The following is an 18404-nucleotide window of genomic DNA, read 5'->3' on the forward strand; positions in this document are numbered from 1 at the left end:
TGGATTAATGGAATTTATTTACCCAAAAAATTAAACATATACAACCTTATTCTACATAATTAAAAAACTAATCTTTATTTCATGATGGAATAACCTTTGGATGGTAATATATTTTCCTCAAAAAGCATTTTATTTTAAAAAAATCAATTTAAATCAAAAAAATCGATTTAAATCAAAAAAATCCGATTTAAATCAAAAAAATCCGATTTTTTTGATTTTTTTAAAAAAATCATTGATTTTTATCCACCCTGGTCCTGTGCTGTCAGGGCTCTGGCGAACTGTCATGCTGGCACCGCTCAAGTGCCACCTGATTGGCTGCTGGCAAGGGCTGATTAAGAATACTGATGCTGGCTCAGCTGCTCTCTGGCTCCGTCCTCTCCACCACTCCTCAACTCCTCCCCCACCCCCCCTCCACATCATATCTCCAAATAGCAAGTAATTGTGAGCATATGAAGACAGCAAGGGGGTGGGGGGGAATCCACATCGCGTAGCTTGAGTCTCTCTCTCTGTGTGTGAGGGAGGGAGACACGGAGGGGAAAACAACGGTCTGTTTTAGCTGCAGTGCTACAGCAGAGTCTGACTTCTTCCCTGCCCCAGGTTTTTGTGCCAGCACGCAAACTGCTTACAGGTTTGACAGGCTGTGAAAAAGACTTGCCTGTTGTTGTTGTTGTTGTTGCTGCTCCTCCTGCTGCTGCTGTGTGTAAATTGAGCATCCTCCGCCTTGCCTTTCGCTGGACCGGCTGCTCTTCAGCGGATCTCTTGCTCTTGAGAAAGGTGTTTCGGAAGGGCCCCCTAAAGTGGTTCTCTTCAGTTCTTTCTGTTTTTATGGTGAGTACCGGCGTTTGCACAGACTATGTTTGCTGCAGTGCTCGCTAGCTCTCTTCCATCCCCGCTCCCTCTCCCCCCCCCCACCCCCCGTGGATCACAGCTAAGCCTCTTGACCTTCATTTACTGTCTCATTTTCTCTACCCTCCTCATGCACTGGCATGTGTTTTATGAAGTAAATGCAAGTTGCTCTTTGGCCGGGCTCCTCCGACTCAACGCCCCTCGCTTGAAATCCCCTTTTGTCCTTGAAAGAGGGAGCATGCTGCTGCCTGCCAGCTTACAGCAGTGTGAAGGAATCCTGAAGAAGTGGAAGAGGGGGACTTGGGGAAGACGTAGGTCTGCCGCACCACAAAAATAAGCTTCATGCTTTACAGGAGAGGGAGGGAGGAAAAGCCATCCCTGGGCTCTAAGAAGGGGTGGGGGAGCTCATGTCTTTTCGACCAGCATTTTATCATCTCTGTTCAGGAGGGCCTCTTGAGGCACCAGCTTCTTAAGGGCAAATATCCGAGAAGATTAATTGGGCATTAAAATGAGCTCTCCTTTGTGCTGAGGAAAGCCAACCTGCACTGCTTCTAGAGGAGGGAGGTGGGGGGAAAGAGATAACTTTAGTGCGCAAGACTTAGACACCTCTTACTCTCTGTCCTGAAAAGCGAGTCAAAACTTAAGTGTTTTACAACGCTTCAAGGAGAAGGAAAAGTGCACATATTTCCAAACAAAAATTTGTCCTGTGTTAACAAAAATTTGATTTGAATATGCCTGCTGTCAGTTGATAACATAGCACATATATAGTATATAATGGAATATAGCAAGTCCCCTTAGTAAGTCTTTCCAACTTACCTTTCTAAAGGGAAGAATGCTTGTACTGCAGATTAGTTACTATGAGCTCATCCTGCACAATATGTTTTTCAGTATGAATTTTATGAATGCATTAAGATGCCCAGATTAAGTAATTCTCTTGGATCATTATTTCACTGTAATAATAACCTAAAGCCCCAAACCTGCATAAAAATTTGAAATTAACAGACACATGAGGTGACCTGTACATGGAGAGGAACCCATGTAGTTTAATACAAGAAGAGACAGATTTCTTAGCATAGATCAGGTTTACCACCAGCATAAATGGCTGCTGGGGGGCAGCTCAGGGTCATGTTGTGCAATACATTGCCTAGGACCGATCAGGGTGACCAGCTTTGACAGCACTGGTCACGTCTTGTGAAGAGCAAGTGTCCATAAACAAATTAGTTGGTGTATAACCTTCTGTCCTTTCTTAATGCTCCCTGACTTCACCTTGGATAAGAGCCAGAACATTTCTTTTACATGCCCCAGGCTGCAATCCTATAAACATTTTCCTTTGAGTAAGCCTATTGAACTAAATTGTGCTTACGTATAAGTAGACATGCATGGGAGTGTGCTGCTGGTGTCCTTTTGTTTCCTCCCTGAGATGAGAACAGAGATGGAGTGTCATTTTAAGCTACATCTTTTTAACAAATATGTGATTTTTATAACGCATATTGATTCAAGCAATTTAATCCCTTGGAAACTGATGGGACAAACTGGACTTTCTGGCTTAACTAGAGTGCAGATTGGACTGCTAATAAGAAAATCTCAATTAGTGATTTGACCTGTGATGTGAGTACAGTAGTACAGTTTATAGAGCTGTATTATTTTTCTGATAATTATGGGCATGCCTGCAATAGTGAAAAAAACACCAAGATTACCATTAATGGGTTTTGGGTTTGTTTGTTTTTAAGAAAAAAGAAGCAGTAGCACTGCAAAGTTTTACGTAATGTAGGAAGTTCTTCACATTCAGTGTGACAGCAAATCTGGTGCACAGACATGGGCACTTGTGACCAACTATAACTTTGGCATAGTGGAAATAGTGTTCTGTTGGAATGGTGCTGGAGGATCTAAGCTACAATGGTGATGTCAACATCTGAGTAGGAAAAAAGTGCGGTGAGGTGAGATGCTTCTTCAAAACAAAGATGGGATCTTCCTCAAACCAGTACAAGCCAGGTTTCTTATAACTCAGGACACACTACTGGGTAGTTAAGGCATGGCTTACTTTGTGTTCCCAGCAGAATAGCATGAGACTGCCCTGTGTTAACAGCAACAGAGAGCAAGAAGGGACAAAAAGCCATTCAGTTCCATCCTTCCTACATGACAGCGCACACACGCCTAAATACAAAGGGAGCAGATGCACTGCAGAAAGATTACTGCAGAGCAAATTGTTCCAAATGACTGAGCGAGTGAGCCGGTTCAAACAATGCAGGAGGAACTGTTGGGGTTTAAGCCCAAACCAGCTTCCCCCAGTCTGGTGTCCTCCAAATGTTTTGGGACTGCAGCTCCAGCCAGCACAAACATGCTGGCTGGAGCTGATGTGAGTTGCAGTTCAAAACGCCAGGAGGGCACCAAGTTGGGAAAAGCTGGTCTAAACTTTAGGCATCTAAGTTTTCTCCCTACACTGCAGATCTGAGAACCTTTGAAGTTTGCTGCACAGGGTTGCTAAGACTTAACTAGCAGGTTCCTTGACTCTTCAGCTCAGTGTTTTCTGGTTATAGCATAGGTTTGCAATTTATGACGCATTTCTTTATTAAAGTACTTGCACAGTGGATAATTCTTTTTTGCACTGTAAACATGTTGTGTGTTGCAAAAATCCCTCTTTAGTCACCACTGCTGAAGTGTTTGGATGCTGCACAGCGATGTAAATATGTGATACTTCTAAAACGCTCAAGATTTGTTTCAGGCTCTCTGAACTAATAATATAGCATTGATGCAATTGCATTGTATCACTAAACTTTACATTGGGTTACTGAAGCCTAGAGGAATCTCAATGCATTCCATCAAAATGACACCTCAAAATTATAGCAGTTAACTAGGATACTTTTTCATACCCAGTTCACACCACTGTTCATATGTAGCACATGCTGCATGAAATTAGCTAGCAGCTCTGAATATATGGAAATTACATTTGTGCAGGCTGTTTTCCCCTAGAACCTTTCTTAGAAAGTTATTTTGAGCATGGGATGTTCTAAAGGCTATTCCATGCTAGATACATAGGACAAAAATTGTGTATTAATTTAATCATTGGTTGATGAACAAGTTCTATTCTTACGACCAGGCTACAATTGACTAGGGTTCAATTACATGCATTGACTAGGATCAATACATGCATTAACAAGCAATAGCTTGCTTGCATTATAACAGCCAGTTCCTGGGGTCCCTCTGTCATATTCTAGTGACATTATAGTGACAATGCAGTTATGAGCAAGTGTGGTTATTGGTGGTTCCCATTGAGCTTCTAGGGAATAAAGTAAATAAGTTGCTTTCTGGCACACAGTTTAGGAGGCAAGTGCTGCCTATTGCCCCTAGTTGGAAATTCCACTTAACTTCCCTTTAGTTCTCTGTGGTTTCTATCACCTGCCCTCATGACAGGTGTTAATACAATAAACTTCATAATTATCTCTAACTTGGAAAGGTTAAAGGTGTGCCTTCTGAAGATATTTTCAGCTCTAATTATAGATGTCTGTAATTTTTGCATCTCATTGCCACACAACTCCCACCTTACAACTTTCCCCTTTGTTTGTTTTATTTCATGCATTTATGTCCCGCCGTATATATACAAAATGCCTTCCGAGGAAGAGGGTTTGAATCCACAAAAGCCAGTTCTCAAGGTGCCACGAGCCTCTTTGGTTGTCTTAGTTGTTTCCTAGAGCAGATGACATAAAATAAGTGGCTTGGATTCTAGCTATGATTCCATGAGCAAAAGAGCTCAACCTGTTCATGGATAGGGCTGAGATCCAGTAGAGCAGGCATGTCCAAAGTCCATTTTGGGGGTCTAATCCGGACCGCTGGTCGGTTTAATCAGGCCCCTGTGGCAGTTTACTTCCTGGGGCAAAATCCCCCCCCCAAACCTCCACAACCTCAATCCTAAAAAAGCTCAAAGCTCAACAACTTCAACCCTAAAAAAAACTCAACAACTTCAATCTTTAAAAAAGGGCTTTGGTTGGCCCTCACAGCCCTTCACTTCATCAAATCTGGCCCTCTTTGAAAAAAGTTTGGACACCACTGCAGTAGAGGATCACACTGGTAGACTAGTATCACAGATTTCCCTGCTCTAGTCCTTTGTGTGGCCTTTCATGATGTCACACCCTTCAGCATTCCACCAATTAAAATTGAGATGCATATCTTTAAGTGCTGTGCTCCTGTGCGAGCCAGATCAGGTTTCCCAGCCCCTGTCTCCATTACTGGCAGCAGTTCCCTCCGTGAGTTCCACACCAGCACCTACAGCTCCTTCTCCTCTTCCCCGTCCGGTATGTCCCGGTCAAATTGGGACTGTTGATGGGTATGTGATGTTCCAGAGGCTCCCTAATTAGGCACAAGGGGCTGCAGGAGGAAAGAGGTGTCAGCAAGAGCCCCCCCCCCCCAGTTTTCTCCTGGCAGTAGCATCCTGTAACAGAATACTGTATGGATTACATACAGTATTTCTATTAGAACCTAGATTCACAGGGGGGGGTGGTACCACGGACCTCAGTATACACAACCAATTTAACTGATATCAACAATACTTATGCTGCTGTCCCTTTGCACCACTAGGAGCTACTGAGCCCAATGCAAACAGGAAGAGGGCTCTGGCTTCCTTCAGCACTCGGAGGGTAGGTGAATGAGGTACAAGAGGACAGCAGCCACCCAATAAAATCAGCCTTGCTGTAGTTTCATAGCCTTCTGTACATGCCCAAGTATGCACACAAGTTTAAATAAAAGGTCAGCATTCAGTCACAGTGTTGCAGGTTCTCTTATCTACTAGGCAATAGCAGTAAATGCACTCTGCCAGTTCGGGGGCCCAGCCATGCCAACCGACTACTGACACCAGCCCTGCAGCAGTTCTCACAGAAAGATCAGTATGCATTAAATCTAAAAGCCAGAGCAAAAAAGTGGTGAGTGTTATTTTAACAGCATCGTTTAACTATTCATGAGTATCAGTGCTTTTAATTGACAGAAGGACCACTGTAGGTTTTGGCTCTGGCTGCATGTAGAGTATTTCTTTTTCTCGCAGCATGGTGTCATGTTAATTTATTTGCAGGGTGTCTGAAGCCTGCATAGAAAACAACTGCAGAAAGAACATTAAAAAAAAATCCATTCTGTTCTTCATTCGGTGAGCCAACAACACTAACTGGACTGATTAGGTCATGGCAATGTACATACACACTCAGTGTGGCTGAATGACCACAGGACTGTTTCATTTAAAAGAGTTTTAAATAGCTTGCCATATTTTTGTCCTATCACTGCAAGTTGCACATAGTACATCCAGTATTCATGTTCTGCTTCCACTTTATTTTGGCTCAGATTTTTACCTGTATCCATTTCCTGTGTACATGACTAACCTTTTGACATTGTTACCTAGGTTGGCAATTCAGCCCTCAAATTAATTATATCTGGATCTGAAACACTTATGTCTGGAAATAAGTCAAATCAAATTCATAGAAAGGGTGACTAGTTTTGAGATTTTGAACTGTATTGACGTTTAGAGATGTGCAATGCAATTAGATGCAGGTTTACTCGGAAGTGAGCCTCTCTGGGTTCTGCTAGCGTAACCTTCAGAGAAAGAACTAGGTGCAATTTCACTTGTTAAACTTATTAAATATTAAAGAATACATCCTCAAAATAAGACTGATTAGTCATAATTATCATTCAGCAACATCTTAAATCTGTAAGTAGTATGGTTCGAATGAATAAACTGAAAAAGCTTTGTGGGTGTGGGTGTGAATGGACCATTTCCACATTTAAAGCACAAAGGGTCTTGTAACAAATTTACCAGGTCATATCCTTTCATGGGGTGAATTCCATTTGACAAGTACTCTGGTCCATAAAGTGTATACCACAATAAAAGAGTTAGTCTTTAGGGTACTGCAAAATGCTATTTGTTTTTGTTGCAACAGGCATGGCTACTACTATGGAATTTGTCTGTTTTACATAAATGGAGGAAAATATGTTTTGGGTACAATTGTCAAAGTTTTGTCTTTTTAACTTTTTATTTATGTGTAAATTGCCATGAGACAGTGGATTAGGAGATTAATAAATTATTATTATTATTATTAATAATAATAATTAATAATAATAATATATTTTAATTTAAATATAAGTGGTTCATGTTTTCTATAATCTTGGCACTTTTTTATAGTTCACTTAGTGCTTCAAAGAAGATGTAACTAAAACATTTCTCACTTTTCTTCAACCTGCAGATGTAATGGAAGAAGTAATAAAGTGTTCTAGACGAAGGCTCCAATTGTAGATGCATTTACAATGGATTAAGCCCAATTGATCATGGTAGAACTTAGTTTTGAGTAAATATTATATAAATGTCATTGTTAACACTACACTCCTATCCATAAACACGTATATGTAAGTAAATCCCATTGAACTCAGTGGGCTTTGCTTCTGAGTAGACATGCACAGGCTTTCTAAGTGTGTGGTGTTGTGGTTAGAGTGTTGGACTAGGACCTGGAAGACTAGGATTCAAATCTCCACTCAACCATGAACCTCACAGGGCTAGCTAGTACTTCCTCTCAGCCTACCTACTTCACAAGGTTGTCATAGAGATTAAACTGGGGGGGGGGGACCATGTACTTCTTCTCGAGCTCCTTGGAGAAAAAGATGAGATATAAGTGCAATAAATATATTACAAATGTTCAATCTTCAAGAATAAAACTAATACAGAAAAATAAATAAATATCTACTTGAACTTTGATGTGCTTTCGAACTGCTAGGTTGGCAGGAGCTGGGACTGAGCAATGGGAGCTCACCCCGTTGCGGGGATTTGAACCACCAACCTTCTGATCGGCAACCCCTAGGCTCTGTGGTTTAACCCACAGCGCCACCCGCGTCCCAATAGACAAATACTGACAACTTAATTGTGCATTTTTATTCTCATCAGATAGGTGGATTTAAAGTGATTTGAGCACAAACTGTTGCCTAGGTAGGAATTATATAGATGTACCCTTAAAATTCCTGCCAACCTAGCAGTTCGATAGCATGTCAAAGTGCAAGTAGATAAATAGTTACCGCTCTGGTGGGAAGGTAAACGGCGTTTCCGTGCGCTGCTCTGGTTCTCCAGAAGCGGCTTAGTCATGCTGGCCACATGACCCGGAAGATGTACATCGGCTCCCTCGACCAGTAAAGCGAGATGAGCGCCGCAACCCCAGAGTCGTATGTGACTGGACCTAACGGTCAGCGGTCCCTTTACCTTTACCATTAAAATGATGCCTATGAACTGACTTGCCGTACTATGTGTTCCATGACATGGCCGTACCAAACATACTAAAAAAATGCTTCTGTAGTAAGTTCTGTAATAGGGGGTGAACATAGGATTTTTAGGTTCCTAGCAGGATACTCTGACTGGTTCCCAACCGAATACTCTGACTGTTTAACAGCTGTGACTCAGTTTTGTGATGTGTCTGGTCTTCTATCTCACACCTTTAATCTATTTAATGTATGAGGGCCAGCTCTGATCAGGCCTATTAAATGCCACTTGGCTTGTCATCACACTTGTGTGTCATCAGGCAAAGAATGGGGGGGGGGGATGATTTTAGACTGCAGTTCTTAATCACTTACCAGTTTATTGGGATTTTCTGTTTACCTATGCACATACAACAAATACACTCATTCTCACAGGGACTGGTGGCTGCCCCAGTCTACACTTCATTTCCAGTTTCCATTTATGCATTGCACCCGCCCCCCCCCATTTTGTCAGCTGCTACCTTGAGTCCTTTGCCTTCTCCAGCAATGGTCACTTGCCCTCCCCCTTTGTCTCTATACCCAGGAAATGCAGGATTTCGCACACGCTTTGGCCTTTCCCACCCAGCTCTCTAATCCTCAGCTCCTTCGACTCCCATAAGACTTCTGACATCACAGAAGTCAGCCATAGTTATATGATGAATATCTAAAACAAATGGACCGTTTTGTGCAGACAATGCAGCTTCATTTTTGCATTTTCACATTCTCAGAAAGTTTTGCCAGGAATATGGTCTTCACACAACAATAGAGTCATTGCGAAGGCAGATATTTACAGTATTCTTACTTGGCTCAATACATGTACAAATAGAACAAAGAGGCAGAATTAAATTTGGCTGCTTCTTAACTTACTGTGGCCAAGGGCCCACTCCAAAGGACTTGCTTTAACGTTGCTGCAGTTCAAAGGCAGATAGTGGCCTGGTTTGTTTGCCAGTGGCAGAGACATTAATCTCTTTTCCACCTCGCATCAAGAATCCCAAAACCATTTGTAAAAAAAGTCCTCTGAATCAGTTGCGAGCACAGCAGGCTACCCCCTCTGCTCCACATTCTTTCTCACCCTGTTGTACACCTATCAAATACACCCCTAGCAGGGAAAGGCTTCATCAGAACTAGAGTTAGGATTGATTCAAAGGCTGTATACACATTAATGGTTAAAACCCAGCAAAGTTGCACATACCCCCTGCTGTTTTCAAATCACATTTGTGGTTTGATGTGTTTCCAAGTTGTGTGCTGTCTGTTTGCACCTCTGGGTGCGAAGGGTGGGTGGGTGTCTTCCTATGACATTTCTAAAATTTTAAACCAGTGATGGGAACATATTGCAGAATAAACAGGAGCATTACACAGCCAAAGTTTTCTCAGTGATATTGGTTGTTCCTCTGTACTAGTGCTGGTCCCAAAGTGCCTAAAACTATTACCTAAGATCAGATACTCATAAGTTCCATCTTGAAATTAACTGAGCCTAGGGCTTGCTGATCAGAAGGTCGGCGGTTCGAATCCCTGTGACGGGGTGAGCTCCCGTTGCTTGGTCCCAGCTCCTGCCAACCTAGCAGTTCGAAAGCACGTCAAAAATGCAAGTAGATAAATAGGAACCGCTACAGCGGGAAGGTAAACGGCGTTTCCGTGTGCTGCTCTGGTTTGCCAGAAGCGGCTTTGTCATGCTGGCCACATGACCTGGAAGCTGTACGCCGGCTCCCTCGGCCAATAATGCGAGATGAGCGCGCAACCCCAGAGTCGGTCACGACTGGACCTAATGGTCAGGGGTCCCTTTACCTTCACCTTTAATAGCAACATGAGGGGTTCATAGTTTTAGTTTTCTTTTTTTTTAATATACACATGGGTGAAACAGGAGACTATTTCTTAGTATAACAATTCCTCCAACTATATTTTCCCAGTAATTTTAAACCATTTCCCCTCTTTTATATTATGCTTCTCTCCCCCCCCCCGTCATCTACTTTACCACCACCCTAATTAATTAATTGCTTCATCTGGTAGCATGGCTTCTTCACCCATTGAAATGTATTCTATGAACCAAGCCCAAAATTTACAAAGTAAAATCAACTGAGTAAGCTGGCTTTGGAGAAGCTGGCTGGCTGATTATCTAGAACTTGCTTACTTGCAATTCCCAGAGGACATGACCCTCTTTTGGATCATTCCAAGCAGGGAAATCACCTTTCATACACAATCATTTTTGTACTTTAAACATGACAGCATTCTGGATGCTTTTCCAAACTAAGCTGTCTTTTGGATAGAGATGGCACCAAAGATAAGCAGAGTTCAGAATCTCAGACCTTGACTGTGTTCACATTCCCTTTGAATGTGTTTGTGCACTCACTGCATTTCCAGTGCTGGGTTTTCAATCCTTATTCACACAACATTATTTAAGATGCATATGTAGTACCCAGTACTTTGTTTAAGATACTAAAGTTTGATGCATTGTTTCTCAAACCAGCTTCAAACCTATTGAGGTCCTTAAGCTATTCCTAATTTGTTGTACTGGGTAAAGACATCCCCACCTGGTGTATTAACAGAAGGAAGCAGCTGTGGACTCAGCTATACAGCAGCAAATAAAATGTTTGAGTGTGTTGTAAAGTGCAATATACAATTGCCACACTAGATGACAACTGTGAGCTGTAGCACAGTTTTTTTTAAAAAAAACACCACAACATGTTCATAATGTTTTTAACGTGTGTAGATTCCACCTGAGTTGATATGATCAGCCAGGGGGGAAATAGCTGTGAAATCATTGCATAACAGGGAGGGAAAACAACTTTCCTGCACTCCAGGGCTGCGCGCTGAGCCCACCCGCCCGTCGTGCTGTAAAACGGGGCAGCGGGGGGCGGCGGAGGGATCCGTCGCACCACGGCGCCAGGGCGCCAAAGGTGCTTAAGACGGCCCTGCTGCACTCTAAGGCATAATGTGAATACAGTGGTACAGTGGTACACAATTGGTTCCGGAAGTCTGTACTTAACCTGAAGCGTACTTAACCTGAACTGAACTTTCCCATTGAAAGTAATGGAAAGTGGATTAATCCGTTCTAGACGGGTCCACGGAGTACTCAACCTGAAGCGTACTTAACCCGAAGTATGAGTGCAATTGGTTCTGGAAGTCCATACTTAACCTGAAGCGAACTTCCCCATTGAAAGTAATGGAAAGTGGATTAATCCGTTCCAGATGGGTCCGTGGAGTACTTAAACTGAAAGTACTCAAACCGAAGCGTACTTAAACCGAGGTATGACTGTACACCCTTGGTCAGCTCAAGATTCTAGTCTCGTGTAAAACAATGGATACTATTATTCTTTTCTCCATTTCCGACAATCACTTCTCTCTGGGGAGGGACAGCTTGCTCTTGCTAGAGGTGCGACCTGATCGCTTGTAAAGGGTTCCTGAAGTTAGAGCGGGACTTGGGTAACCAGATGCAAAAAGAGACAGCGATCCTGAACCTTTAATAGTTGCGTGGCAGATGAAACTTCATTGAGTGTAGCCTGTGTGTGACAAGTGGTACCTGCTCAACTATTAAAGGTACAGAAGTCCTGTCCTGCCTTGGCACCTGGCCACTCTACCAAGGGCAGCAGATTGCTCACTCTTGTTGTACTGGCACAGTACTTGCGGCATTTGCTGGTAATGACATTTGGTGCAATGGCTCATGTGGAAATGTCAGGAGTTAATTTTAAAGTTTACACTTCGTTGACAATCAGAAAAAGAACTTTTCTTTGCCTTTATTTCCACAAAACAATACAAATGTCTGTATTAAAGGCCATATTTTCAAACTGATATCATGCACTACTAACTCCATCTCAGATAATACCTCTGTTTGTCAAAGTAGAAGAATTGCATTGAATCATCTACTTCAGTGGAAAAACACATTTTGGGTCAGAACATTGAGCATTTCAAAACTTACCCTGGCTTATTATTAGCATCTACATATCTGCAAATTACTCGGAGATCTGCTTAGGCATTGGAGAATTAACTGGCTAAATATTGTACATGTATATGTGTAAATAAAAGTACCTAGCAGAATGAGTATCTGTCAGTTTTGCAGCCGTGTTTACTTAGAAGTAAACCCAATCAGTTTAATGGTATTTACTCAAAGTGGGTTTCATTTTAGGATTGCAGCCTTAGTTTCAAAAGTGATTAGTTAACCATTCTGAAAATGAGGATACACTTCAGGGTATCAGAACTTTGGTACTGAACATCATTTGCTTCTTATTGAGAAACTTGAGAGTTTCAGAAAATACATTGCCATCCCTCTTGTCTGTGTCCTCTGAAGCATGGAGAACTGGAAGCTGATTTGATTGGACTGAATCCTAAGCCACCGCTCACATCCTGTCCTAAGGCAGGATATTTGCTGGCAATTTCTGATCTCGTATACCTATTTCAAATAAATGAGACATAGTGGATGGTTTTTGCAGCATCAGGACCATCACACCCCTCCAAATATGTCAGGAGAGTCGAGAGTTCCCTTGTTTCTTTTGAGGGTAATTCACATGTGGTAGTTGGCACCATGATTGCAGCCTTGGTCACTGACCTGGTCAAGGTGATCTGGCCCTTCCTTCTTCCTTTTGGCAAGTGGCCTCATCAGTCAAGAAGAGTTCGGTGCTCAAAGCATATGAAGTTACAGTAAAAGTGCAAGCTGACTGCTTGGCAGAGGGTTGGACTGGACGGCCCTTGTGGTCTCTTCCAACTCTATGATTCTATGACATTGCTGCCTCCCCCAGCAGTACAGCACAATGCTAGAATATGGTCTTCATCAGGGAGACGTTGCCCATCCATCATTATTGTTGCCTTGCATTATTCAATGCTGAACAGATAATTATGAAATGATGTTGTGTTTGAATGGGTGCTTCATTGAGAAGGGAATGGGGAACACGTGGCTCCTTGACCAACGGCCACACTTGCTGGGGCCAATGGAAGTCAGAGTCCAGCAATATCTGGAGAACCACAGGTTCCCTATCCTTTCCATAATATAAGGCTGCAATTCTGTGCACACTTACTTGGAGGGAAAGGGAGAGAAAAAGGACAGGCACACATGGACTATCTCCTTTCTACTCTCTCATCCTTGCTGCTCCTTTGATATTCTTCCCCTCACACCAGGAGTAGAAATGGCTCTGTGTGCAGGTCTGAGATGATGGATGTCAACAGGAAAGGAGCATTATGTCAGCCCCTAAGAGGAAAAGTAAGGATGCAATTCTATTTTGTTCTGCTTTAGACCTTGTTCGCTAGCTAGCTTTGTATCTTTACTTAAGGAGGCTTTCTTGAGTAGGCATGCTTCTGAGTAGGTTGTCTCAGTTTGGTGGGATTTTATTGAACATTTGTCTCTTTCACATCTCAAGAAATTTGGGATAAGTGACACCAAACTGGTTGAAAAATTTTCTTAATGTAATATAGAGCCTTTTATTCTTGGTATTCCTTGTGCCACTGGCGGTTTCAGCCATAAATTTATGTTTCTGTATACTGTATCTTGCAAGTATCTTTGAGCATATTGGAAAGATGGATGATAAAAAAATCAATAAGAATACCAAGTGAGAGCAGAATATTAGCTGGGGTGGGCTATATATTTTCATGTATTTTTGTTTGAGTGCTTTAAGTGGGAGGGGAAAACCCTTCAGCTCAGTAGGACTTCTTTCAAAGTAAACATGCATAGGATTGCATGGAAAATATTTTAAGGCTGAAGCAGCAAGCTTGAGAGACACCAGTGCTTATGGGTATATAATGGAGTATTATCTTCAGGACCGGCACTCCTGTGACACTGGATTCAAAAATAATTTTGCTGTGGTTTCTTTTGGAACAGACACATGGCATTGATGTATTGCCTTCTTTCTTTCCAAGATAAACCACTGCTGCATTTCACCATAATGGTATTTCATTCAACTGCAACAACATTAGGATTTCAGTTTGTTATATAAATATACAACAAATTGAAATCCTAATGTTGTTATCATTTAACAAAGTAGAAGTGGTTAGATTCTGTACTGTATTGTAGTCAGAGAAAACCTTTAGTAAAAAGGCTGTTAGCTAATAGGAATATTGTCACATTATCTAAAAATTCAGTCTCAATAAGTATAGGTGTGTATCTATATGTACATCTATCTATCCACAATTGTCCAGCGTTAATTCTAGTTTTGATACTTTTATGTTTTTGCAGAATATGTGCTGACAACTGAGATGAAAGTGTTTAGAATGAGTTTTTTCTGTTAATCGAAGGGCTGAATGACAGGGGGGGTTTCTTACTCTCTCACACACATGTAAGACTATTAAGTCCAGGGTCTAAAAATTACCTAAGTGGGTTTCAATAGGGTTGCACTAGAACCACATTGTGCCAGGAAATCAACTAAAGGGTAAAGCCTGAACAGAGGTTATCATTATTTCATTAGCTTGGTGCAGACCTGACTCATTTATCTTACCTCTAGTACTGAAAGCAAAAAAGAAATTACCGCATTTTTCCATCTATAAGACGCCCCCATGTATAAGAAGCCCCCTATTTTGAGGGACTCTGTTTTAAGAAAATGGGGGGATATGGCCCCCATGTATAAGACACCCCCAAATTTTGGACATTATTTTTTAGGGGGGGAAACCTAGTCTTATACACGGAAAAATACGGTATGTCGTGTTGCTGACTTGAAATGGTATTTTTTTAAATAAAAAAAGTGTTAAATGGTATACTCTTTTAATCTTTTGTTTTAAAAATGGGCTTCCCCCCCCCCCAGAAATGCAGCCTAAAGCTATTTTAAATAATATATTTTTAAAATGTATTTAAAAGAAAATGGGAAGGAGTCAGGGCAACAATCCAGGCACATACCCCTGACCTTCTTTTAGAAGAATGTTTGAATGGTGACCTTGCTCCTTTTCTTTCTGCTATAGTATTTTAATATGGGTATAGTACCTGCAAAATGCATTAGAATCCATCTCTCCAAGCCTGATCATCAGGAAGGGAGCATCCTCAATCTGTGCCGCTGTTGCGTGTAAGCACTGAGCAGATTGGGATTCCCACTCCCGGTGCTGACGCAAAATATTAGTGCTGCTGCCAGGGTTTGAGAGGAGAAAGCTAAGGGGAATGGAAAGGAGCATAACAGAGGCCACATTCTCAAACCAGTAACTTGTCCAAGTTGCATGCAACCTTTGCCCATCTGGAGGACCTAATGGTGTGTCATCTGTCTCTATTCCATCCTGCAGTGATTCACGAGGAATCTCTAATTAGCTAGCCCATATTATCAGGTTGTCAAGCCCTAAGCTAATTTTAGACCTGTTTGTATGCCAGATATGAGCCTGTATGTGCTGGCTACGAGAATCCAGTTGTGTACAAATGCTCTCATGCTGGATTTTTTTTTTTCTGTATCACTTTTTGAGTGTTGGTGGTAACATGGCAACACCTGAATCATACAGGTATTGGCACATCTTGCCCAATGTTGGGAACCAGCACAAAGACTGCTATTAAGAGTTCCAATGTCATGCGAATAGGTTCTCTGCCTCTGCCAAAGGAATTGACATGTCCCCAGAAATACTGTTGTCTGGGGCAAGGCTGTCTCAATGTGCTTTGATTAGCTTTACTCTCTCATTCTGCAGTGCTGGAGTCAATGCCTCCAACTCCCAACGGAGTCTTGTACATTTTCTTTGTTCATTTAATAGTAAAATGACAAAGCTGTTCATTTTCATTGCTTCCTGGAACGAAGGCCTATAACCTTGATGAATGAATGAATCTTTATTTGCATCAGCCATCGGCCATAGCAATAAAACAACAATATGATATACAAAGAATAAAAATAAAAAGTCAATTATATAAAATACATTTTAGGGTTTTGAATCAATAGTCAAATACGTAGTGGATCATATTCTGACTGCCCCAGCTAAAAACCTTGCAACCTTTGCTATCACCTGCTCATCTTGATCTGCCAAGAGAAAGGACACTGTGGCAGTGGTTGGGCGACCCAAAATGGATAATAAAAGAAGGGTGATAATCTCATTCCTGCAAGCCCTTCTGGTTTGCACCACCGATTCGGTACTGCCATCTCCACAGGGACATATGCATTTTTTGTGTGGAACCTGTTGGAATTGTCCCTCAATTATAGCCGAGGGCAATACTTTCAATCTTGTGAGAGTAAAAGCACGTCTATATTTTAGAATTGCTAGGTTATGCAGATAGGGTGCCAGAGAGTCAAAATGGGAAGGTGGAAAATAGTCATACCATGGGCAAAATTTCCTTATTGTGTCCAAGTTGTTCTGATGCTCGATATCATTTAGGTGCTGACAAATTAGACTGTTTGCTTTACTAAAACCCAAAGTGAGTAGCTGTTGTGGTGATAAACCACAAGAGTGAAGTTTTTGATAGACAATTTTAGTCCAGGTGCTCTTCTGACAATCTTGCAGCACTAGGGATATTAGACCTGGGGGATTTGAGTTTAAGCGAAACCAAAAGTTAAGTGTCTTACGCCAGATCCGTAATTCTACCAAGGGAAGATTAGCCTCTAGGCGCAATGATGCATTTGGGACACAAGGTGGTACAGAGAAAATTTGCCTTAAGAACTTTGATTGGACACCTTCCGTAGATCCAAAGTGAGTGCCTGTGCAAATCTGAGCCCCATATAATAACTGTGCTAGGGGTTTAGCTTGGAACACTTCCAGGACTGATGGTATATGTTTACCACCTTTTGTGTGGAAAAGGGCATCAGAATTTTGGTGCTTTGGGACGCTTTTTCTTTTGCACATTTCTGGTGTGCTCCCCATGACCCTGTAGACTGGAAAATAAGGCCAAGATATTTGAAAACTTTGACCTGTTCAATTAGCTGGTTGTCCATGTACCATCTATGGGCCCTATAGTTTCTTGAGAAAACAATGACTTTGGTTTTCTTGTAATTCACAGCCAGCTGTTCTCTCTGGCAATATCCTGAAAATGCTCTGATCATATTTTTTTTAGGCCTACTTTTGTTTGGGATAGAACTGCACCATCTGCATATAATAGACTTGAGATGGGTTTTGTGGCCATGATACTCCGAAGATGTTGGGCACTGGACAATATAACCTTGATGTTTAAATTGAGAAACCTTGGCATGTAAGGGAATGTTAATGTGTCCAGTGTTTCTCATACAATGCAAAGCAATTGTTTTCTGAATGGAAAAACCGTTGGTGTAGAAAAGGCTAAGCACCCTTCCCTTTTCCCCTGCTCCTGTTTGCTTAAGATTGCAGCCATATGGAGGCTGCTTTGCTTTAAAAAAAAAAGTTGGAAGAAGGTCTATAAAGTCCAGTTTGATGCAGAATCTAGGTTGAGCCAGACACAGGGGCAGATAACTTTTTTCAGCCCAAGCAAAAGCCCTTGAGAGGGCATGGAGGAGAGTTGGTGTGACCTGCCTCTCTAGAGACATTTGGAGGACTGCATTTGGGCCTGAGGGTTCCTTACCCCTCTGTGAGGCCATGGGCAGCTTCTCCCAGAGAGTTACCAGAATTCAACGAAATCTTTGTATCTTGGTGACAGTGATTCCCTCTCTCCATCTATCAGTGGAACACAAACAAGGGCTTAAAGGGAATACACTTTGGTTCAGTCCATTCGCTCCCTGGGTGCTCTTGAGCTTCTTGTGGCATGTCCGTGGAAAACCTTAGGCAAAGATTTATAGGAGAGCAGTGTTTTCTGGATGACTTAAGGTTCTCAGGTAGCATATATTAAGAAGTTCGTAGGCTTGTCTCAGTAGTAGATCTTCTTCCACAATAAGATCCATAGTGTGCTCCTGTTTAGATGGAGCTATCATCTATTTCCCTTCATGTAAGTTTTATTTTTCTGGGTCAGGGACCAAGCTGCTACTGAAGCCTAGGGACACAGCAAAACCTTGTCTGGAAACTGGTAAAATGATGTTAATATTCCTTTTGAGGATACATTGAGATTGTCTCATGTGAGGATATGGAAGAGCTTTGGAGACAAAGGCTATTATTATAGAGCTTTAGATAGAGCATTGGCTATCATTTTGAGATTATGGGTGGAAGCACTGCTGTTCTATTGTCCCCCTCTACTCAAATCATATCTGGGCCACTAATTATGAGCTTCCTCTGAGAGATATTGGGAAAAAAAATACATAGCTTTTTAAAAAGACTCTAATTTGGCACATAATGTTTCAGTGCATGTGAGTTCTTGCAATGCCACTAGGGAATTGCAGCATGGGGGCAAGCAGGCAGGCAGGCAGCATGTTGCCTAAGCAACTGTGCAAAGCTCCTCTCTATTGTGTGCCATGACACCTTTGGTTTTTTGGTTTTGTTTTTTTTAAAAAGGGCTTCTGGAATGTGTGAGAGAAGGAGGAGGTATCAGCAGCTCA

At 41.9% G+C, this 18404-nt stretch overlaps 1 protein-coding gene across 1 annotated transcript in view; it reads left to right on the top strand.

The window, feature by feature from the left end:
- Nucleotides 1–395: 395 nt before the first annotated feature.
- The window catches only part of ANO4 (anoctamin 4), a 124980-nt gene continuing 106971 nt past the window's right edge, over nucleotides 396–18404 (top strand). The window contains exon 1 of the mRNA XM_060279725.1: nucleotides 396–828. The gene's annotated coding sequence lies outside the window, so the exon portion shown is untranslated. The remainder of the gene's footprint in view (nucleotides 829–18404) is intronic.

This window comes from Zootoca vivipara, chromosome 10, assembly GCF_963506605.1.
Source record: "Zootoca vivipara chromosome 10, rZooViv1.1, whole genome shotgun sequence".
Taxonomy (NCBI): Eukaryota; Metazoa; Chordata; class Lepidosauria; order Squamata; family Lacertidae; genus Zootoca; species Zootoca vivipara.